The 8,746-nt window shown below is 35.4% G+C and overlaps 1 long non-coding RNA gene across 1 annotated transcript in view; it reads right to left on the bottom strand.

The window, feature by feature from the left end:
* Positions 1 to 4,089: 4,089 nt before the first annotated feature.
* The window catches only part of LOC112610636, a 27,303-nt gene continuing 22,646 nt past the window's right edge, over positions 4,090 to 8,746 (bottom strand). Inside the window, exons 2-3 of the long non-coding RNA XR_003116454.1 lie at positions 5,077 to 5,133; positions 4,090 to 4,825 (exon numbers count right to left, since the gene is read on the bottom strand). This is a non-coding gene — a long non-coding RNA (uncharacterized LOC112610636). The remainder of the gene's footprint in view (positions 4,826 to 5,076; positions 5,134 to 8,746) is intronic.

Genomic DNA, 8,746 nt, shown 5'->3' with positions numbered 1-8,746 from the left:
AGCACAGTTCATTCAGAACCTTGCAACAGATCATTAAAACCTGATTATCTCTTCTTTGAGGTTTTATTCAGTGTTTCACTTCAGTGCCTAGAATAGTGCTTCACATGTGGTAGTGTCTCAAAAATATTTATCAACTGAATGAGTGAAGACAAGTACTGCTGAGTGTACTAAGTATTCTCTTTAGGCATTTTGTTGAGGCAGCTTTTGTTCAAGCACCGCCAGGGTCCCTGATGACTGTGTCTATTGCTTGGCCTTCCCCAGCCCATTTCAGAAGTGCTCAAATGTATGCAAAGGCTTTCATTTTCACATTTTGCTAATTTAAATTATGCTCAGGTATTTATATTCTCAATGTCTCAAAGGTTTTTGGTGTGTAATGACTCTTTCAGTTTTTACCTATCCTTTTCTAAGCATTCTTACCTAAGACGTAGCCATCAGTCCATCCAGTAACTGGACTGGTATTGTACTGTACTAACAACCACTTTCGCTCTAATTAAGATTATTTTTTTCCCAAGAACAACCTCTCCAATTCCCCATTTTAGTAGCCCTTTTTTGAGCTTTCCTCAGTAGTTCTCTAAAATATAACCCTACAGAGTAAAACGAAATTATAAATATGGTAGGTGCAAGCTAATATTACCATTGCTTTAGCTTCGAATGGATTCTTTATTTACCATTAGTAACCTTTAAAATGTTCATACTGTCATAAAAAGCCTTTAACACAAAGCCTGATACAAAGCAGACCTTGAAAAGTATTAATTTTCCCACTCTTTCCTATGAAGAACCATGAAATACTGTCATAGAGTAAAATGTGCTTATATTCATGTGAATATAGTGTTTTGAATTTTTAAAGTCATACATCCAGTGAGACAACTCTTTAATATGATTTTCTAACAGATCTGTAGTTAATTTGAACAAAGTATGTAACGAGATGGAAGAATTTCTGTATATAATAGCTTGAGCTTTTGAAGTCCCATTGCAGAATTCTCCATCATTATGGAGAACAGAAAGTTTATCCTTTTTGCTAATGCTCCACTAAATTAAAAAAATAGCTTTGTCTTAAATTACAATTTCAAATTTGCAACTGAAGCTAATAATTAATTTAGTCAGTACAGTTTCTGTAATAAAATTTTAAACTTTATTCTTCTAAGAAGAGGACAATAATACAAATATGTTTGTTTAAATATTTGCCTTGGTCTTCTTACCTTATTTCAAAAGCACTCTTTTTTTGTTGTTGTTTGTTTTTGTTTTTGTAAGAGTGGTCAAAGTATATTAGAAAATATGAGAGAATGCTTTATTTAATTTCAAGCCTTTTTTGAGTATAAGTCATTTTACTTTTTTAAAAAAGCCCACAATCTAAAGTATGTTGACTTATATAGTAATTAATTTTTTATAATCTAATGGGATTAAGCATACTTTTTTTGTGAAAATAAAACTCCTAGACCCCAGGCATTATAAATATAGAAAGCTAGTGTTTCATAAATGTTAGCAATTTTTCCACTTAAATTAGTGGAAATGCATTTCAAATACTGCCTATGTCTAATCACAGAGAAAAATAGTAACTTTACAGTGAAAGAAGCTGTTGGACACCATCTTACCCAAGTGATCGAAGTTATCATCACCAACAAAAGGATAAATCATTGTCGTGTGCCTCCGGATGTGATACACTGAAAAAGCCACTTTGTCATTTATGTGATATTCCTGCTGCCATATTCACAACCTGAATCCAGTTATAAGGACATATTACACAATCCAAATTGAAAAACATTCTACAAAATACTGCCTGCAGTTTTGAAAGTGTCAGGGTCATGAAAGTAGAAGTACAACTGAGGAACCATTCCAGACTGAATGAAACCAGAGACCAGACAGCTAAATGCAATGTGAGACACTAGATCAGTGGCTAAATCAGGAGAAAATAATAGCTCTACAGGACATTATTTGGACAACTGATGAATTAGATTTGAATATAGACTACAGATTATGGTATGGCGTTAATGTTATATTTCCTAATTTTGAAAATTGTGCTCCAGTCATGTAAGAGAATGTTCTTGGTCATAGGAAATATACAAAAGACTTTCTGGCTGGAAGACACCATGTTTCCAATTTATTTTAATAATATTAAAATAGAGAGAGAAATAGTACTAGTAATGATAGTAACAAAGCAATTGTGGTAAAATCTAAGCAATTAGGTGCAGCTGGCTAAACACGGCAGAAGCTCTTTGTACTATTTTTATCACTTTTCCCTAAATTTGAAATAATATCAAAATAAAAAGTTTAAAGAATAGGGAGTCTGGGAAGTGTAAATTATTTAACCTTATAAGGTAAGTGTAGTGTATATATTTAAAATATAAAGATTTGAATATTAGATAAAGTCATTTTACTTTTCAGGAAATATGTAATCTGGAAGGTATGTTCCAACAGAGAATGTGTAGTAGTATTCTACTTGCTTCTAAACAGCAGCTGATAACAATTTTAGTGAAAGCACTGTTGTTTGTAATAGTTTTGTTCTTTTCCTATTTCAGAGATCAAGGAAATAGCTCCTTTTAAAACAGTTATGAGTCAAGGTGAATTCAAACCAGATGTTTAGAGAGTTTCATTTTACTTCAAGATTTCTGATACAGTCTGTACAGGACGTCTAAGACGTAATGACCAGCCAACATTTTTTATTTAAGATTGGATATTCATGGGTCAGCCTTCAGTGTTTGTTTTTCTAACTGTTTTATAGTGAAGTTTGGTTAAAAGACTTGGCACAGTGCTCTTCAGTTTAATTTTCAGCCTGACAGAAATGCTGGCCTCAGTGTGTGTATGTGTGTAATTTAGTTGCTGTGCTACTGGAAGTCTATGGAAGATTAATGAATGGTGAGGCTCCGTGGCAGTTGTGAGGGGATGCAGGATAGAGAAAACCAGCCACCATCTGTTCAAAATGCCTTTTGTAATGCTTTTAAGGAAAACAGTTACCAGCAGGAGACAGAGGCAAACAATGGCTTTAAATATTAATGTTTCTGTTCTCACAAATAAATATTGCAATTGTACTTCTATTATCTTAACAAATAAATAAGCATATTATGTTGCAACCATGTTGTGTATTCAATTCTCCAAAGCAGGAAAATTACCAGTAATTTAATATACTTACCAATACTTCCTTTCAATTAGGATCTTCAAGGTATGATATACATTAAATCCAAAGAAAAGCTCAGTAAATCATCTTCTACTTTGGAATTAATGTTTATCCTTAGAAGCACCTCCACCATCGTTTCATACAATTTATACAATATGCATTAATTACGTTCTCATAGATTCATTATCCCAATCATGCCTTCAAATCTTTTCAAAAGTGTCACTCTATAACTGGAATGCTAACTGTTATTTATTAATATGCTCACTAGGAAAACTCTAGACTAGCGCTTTTCAAACTTTAATTGAAAACAAATCACCTGGGGTCTTTTAATTTTTATTTTTATTTTTATTTTTTGAGACGAAGTCTTGCTATGCCGCCCAGGCTGGAGTGCAGTGGCCGGATCTCAGCTCACTGCAAGCTCCGCCTCCCGGGTTTACGCCATTCTCCTGCCTCAGCCTCCCGAGTAGCTGGGACTACAGGCGCCCGCCACCTCGCCCGGCTAGTTTTTTGTATTTTTTAGTAGAGACGGGGTTTCACTGTATTAGCCAGGATGGTCTTGATCTCCTGACCTCATGATCCGCCTGTCTTGGCCTCCCAAAGTGCTGGGATTACAGGCTTGAGCCACCGCGCCCGGCCTTACCTGGGGTCTTTTAAAATGCAGATTCTGATCAGGACGTTTTTGGCTTAAACCTGACATGATGACTTTCTAATAAACTTCCAGGTGATGCTGATGCTGCTAATCTATGGGTTACACAATGGTTATTATAGATTAATCTCTCTGATTTTTTTTTTTTTTTGCTGCAAAGAATAGTGGAGGGGGCCATTCAAAAAAGGTAAAAATATACATACCCATCTGAATGTTGGTATCTACTGGGCTCAGTCATTGCCAATGGTGGTGGAATGTCAATCACCCATTTGGCAACTGGGTGGTTAATATTCACCCAGTCACCAAATAACAATGACGACGACAACAACAATAATCATAGAAACTCTTTAATTCTAATCGAATACCATTAGAACCAGTATTGGGTTCTTTTATCAACACTTTTTGTTATATCAGGAAGTCATAAAATATGTACATAAAAACGTATACATTTTATCTTAATTAAAAAACATAAATGTTAATTCTTTCACCTATCTTTGATCCCAGGCCAAGGTATTTTATTTTAGTATAAGTCAGCAGATTAGATTTCCTTGTCATCTTTCATACATAAAAGGGATCCATAATTCATCACCTCAGATTTCCAGTTTTCATTTATTTCAAGTGGAGCAATAACTTAAGTACACTTGCAAAGAACTATGATTAGAAGATTTACAGTAACTTTCAATTTTTTACAATTAACTTCTCTATACCTAATTCAAGTGTAATTATTTTAGGGAAGTCAACTTTATTGGGAGGATCCAAAGCACCCAACACAATTACCATAAAAACAAAAAATTCTTCTTCTTTGTGTTTTACTTGTTATTATTGCTATATATAATGATTAACTAAATTATAGCTTCGGGGACAAATATAGCCAAAATGTTTAATTCACTACTAAACATTGGTAGCAGAACTATGTGTGTAAACCGTGCAACTGACTAGCTATAACTGTAACTGTGCCATTAGTATCCATCAGTTTGTTTCACAGAAGGTAGAGAGAATAATAACCAATCAAAAAAGTGGTGGATGGTTAAGATAACTTCTAATCTTCAAGAAAATCCAAAGCATATCTGCAACATTTTTTAAAAAAAATTAAAGGAATTAAATACATAATCTTCAGAAATGTTTCTCATAATCTCTTCTGATACTTCCCAATTCTGTTGTACATTTGGCTCCTTTTTCCTTCCCATATTGAGTCATATTTCCTTTTCCATCACCCTTTTACCATCTCAGGTTTTATTTTGAGGTGTGAGTGTGTGTTTCTGTGTGTATATGTGTGTGTGTGTGTGCATGTATCACTTTAGCCACTTTACATTCTTACATTTTTCTACATTTTCTCAAGTCTCACCTCTAATTCTTCTTCAGAATCATGAAATATCTGGGGGAAAATGGGAAAAAAGGGCAGTCTAAAATTATTTTCTTGGTAATTAAACTTTTACATCTTACAAATATTTGCCAAATGCATTATTTGCCTGATCCATCAATGAGCTAAGGTAGTAGTCTTTAAGGCTTGTGCGTTCCAATAGAGCAAATTAAAGTAACACTGCCATTTGGTAGTAGAGAATGCCTTATATAATAAGGATCATTCAAATAATATAAAATTAGAGATTCATTAAATACAACACAAATAAATACATATGAATGAATTATCTGGAAGCAAAAAGCCAGCCTAGGAGGTTTTCTTCTTAATATAATTACCTTAGTGCCACCAACTAATGGTAAGATCATGAACTATGAGCAAAATATAACTACATTTTTCACTCTTTTCTCTTAAAAATATGTGATTTTTCATTATTCACGATTCTCATGAGAGAAAGTAAACAAGAGCAAAATTAATTTAAAAAATGAAAACACGCTATAGTCAAAATTTCAATAGAACTATGCTAGAAAAAAATTACCAAAGAAAGACTTTGTATATTTGGGAAAAAAAATACATATATAAATTAGCCTAATTACTACTTATGCAAGAGATTTGGTTGTAGCTTTTATATCTACCTAATAATTTCATGATTTAGTGAGAAAAGGATTGAAATTCTGAAAACTTCAGCCTCATATCAGTTCAAATGTTTACTGATCATAGCATCAAGTAAATAATCTTTTGAAATTTATTTTTACTCAGTTATTTTCTGTAATTCTAATGTGCCTTTAAAAATTTTTATTTTCAGAATAAAATCTGGTATAAAATATTTAAAAGCTACAATGGACAAAGTAGACAACAAATTTTTTAAGGAATTATTTATATGTTATACACATAAGCAGAAATTTAGGTTCAAATTAGAATATGGAAAACAAATGGTTTTAATCATCTATTTTCCTGATAAATAGCAAAATGGTTTTGTAACATTAGATGTTTTATTCAATATCTCTTTGTTAATGATTAGAAGAAGTTAAGAGTAAGTCTCTCCAGGTCCAGAAATTAGACATTTACAGTATTTATCAGCATACAGCTGTCTTTCTAAGGCTTTTGATGTACAGCTATACACATCAAGAGACACACACACCTGCAAACACAGACAAAGCCACCAACTGATGTGACTATGAATGGATGATATTCTATTTTATTCACTATTGGTTTGATCTCTTTAAATAAGTCATGCATTGTTTACAGGGCACTGTATTAGCAAAACTGATTCAATGTGATATTCAGGTTAATTATTTTATTATTCTGGGGTTTTGACCTGATTTCTATTTCAGAAGTCATAAACAGTGCAGATTTGGATTACTGAAACTGTTCTTGCCTATAAATGATTTTCCAATAGAAACAGCTCAAACAGTAAATCAAAAGCAAAAACTACCCTCGGAGAATTGTCATTCTCTAATATAGACACAACATTAAAGAAAAGAAACCCACCAAAACTTCTTACCAGATTTAATATATTTTCTTTTAGAATTTTTTTTTTTTTTTTTTTTTTTTTTTGAGACGAGTCTCACTCTGTAGCCCAGGCTGGAGTGCAGTGGCACAATCTCGGCTCACTGCAAGCTCCGCCTCCCGGGTTCACGCCATTCTCCTGCCTCAGCCTATCGAGTAGCTGGGACCACAGGCGCCGGCCACCACGCCCGGCTAATTTTTTGTATTTTTAGTAGAGACAGGGTTTCACCGTGTTAGCCAGGATGGTCTCGATCTCCTGACCTCGCGATCTGCCTGCCTCAGCCTCTCAAAAGGCTGGGAATACAGGCATGAGCCACCGCGCCCGGCTTCTTGTAGATTTTTTTTTTTTTAATCAAGTTTTCCATGTAAATTGTGTTTGTTAAGATATAGATATTTAATTGAAATCTAAATGTAGAATTTGTGATCATAGTCATGTCTACCTTACCTTAAGAACAAAATAAATATTGCATAACAATAAAATGAATCCAAAAAATCCTTAAAAATAAAAATGTAAGCAACTGGCCAGGCGTGGTAGCTCATGCCTGTAATCTCAGTACTTTGGGAGGCCAAGCTGGGTGGATCACTTGAGCTCATGAGTTCGAGACCAGCCTGGCCAACATGGTGAAATCCCGTCTCTACTAAAAATACAAAAATTAGCTGGGTGTGGTGGCGGGTGCCTGAAATCTCAGCTACTTGGGAGACTGAGGCAGGAGAATTGCTTGAACCTGGGAGGCAGAGGTTGCAGCCAGCTGAGATGCCACTGCATTCCATCCTGGGTGACAAGAGCGAAACTTGGTCTCAATTAAAAAAAAAAAAAGTAAGGAACTAATGTTAATAAACAGCTTAGCTAGCTCACATTGCCTGTGTCCCTGCTACAAAACTGTAGACATAAAGCAAAACTAATATCTGATGTTCTCATGTCCCTTTCAAAGATTGGGTTATCTTGGTGTATCCCTCAGGAGACTGTACATTTGACTGAAATCACTCACTATCAGTAATTTTAGAAGTGCTTTCTCTGCATCCCCAAAACAAAACTGTTTCTATTAGCTAGAACCTGTGAATATGATTTCTTACATGGCAAAATACAATTAGGTTTAGAGACCTTGAGGTGAGAAAATTAACCTGATACCTAGGTAGACCAAATCTAATCACACGATTTCTTAAAAGCAGAGAACTGATCCCAGCTGTGTGCAGAGAGACAGCAGCATGAGAAGGATTGGACTTGGACCACATCCAGTTGCTGCTTCTAATATGTATGGGGCTGTGTGCAAGGAACTGAATTGTGCCAACAACCCAAATGAGGGAGGAAATGGATCCCCCACTCTCACCCCTAGTCTTCAGAAAGAAATGCAACCATGCCAAAACTTTGCCTTTAGCTGGAGTGAGATTAGCATTGAAATTCTGGCCTGTAGAAAATAATACACTTGTGTTAAAAGCCACTAGATCTGTGGCCATTTATTAGGACAGCAAAAGAAAACGAATACAATTCCAAATCATACGTATGGTTCAGTTGCCATGTCTCTTTAGTCTACTTCATTTGGCAGTTTCTTCAGTCTTCCATTGACTTTCATGACCTTAACACTTTTGAAGATTGCAGACAGATTAGAATGTCCTTCAATATGGGTTTCAGTGTCCATAGTGTTAGATTGAGTTTATGAGCATTTGGCAGATTACCACAGAAAGATTATTTCTCATTGTATTTTGTCAGATAGAGAATGATTTTGATTCTGTCCATTGCTGATGATATTCACTCTGACCACATAAATAAGTTATCTGCCAGGATTCTCCAACTGTGACGTTACTATTTTTCCTGTGGTAATTCTTAAAAGTTTTGGAGGCCGGGCGCGGTGGCTCAAGCCTGTAATCCCAGCACTTTGGGAGGCCGAGATGGGCGGATCATGAGGTCAGGAGATCGAGACCATCCTGGCTAATACGGTGAAACCCCATCTCTACTAAAAAATACAAAAAACTAGCCGGGCGAGGTAGTGGGCGCCTGTAGTCCCAGCTACTCGGGAGGCTGAGGCAGGAGAATGGCGTAAACCTGGGAGGCAGAGCTTGCAGTGAGCTGAGATCTGGCCACTGCACTCCAGCCTGGGTGACAGAGCGAGACTCCGTCTCAAAA

Source organism: Theropithecus gelada, chromosome 17 (assembly GCF_003255815.1).
Source record: "Theropithecus gelada isolate Dixy chromosome 17, Tgel_1.0, whole genome shotgun sequence".
NCBI lineage: Eukaryota > Metazoa > Chordata > Mammalia > Primates > Cercopithecidae > Theropithecus > Theropithecus gelada.
The sequence above is the reverse complement of the archived record's forward strand: the minus strand, read 5'-3'. Positions and strand labels throughout refer to the sequence as shown.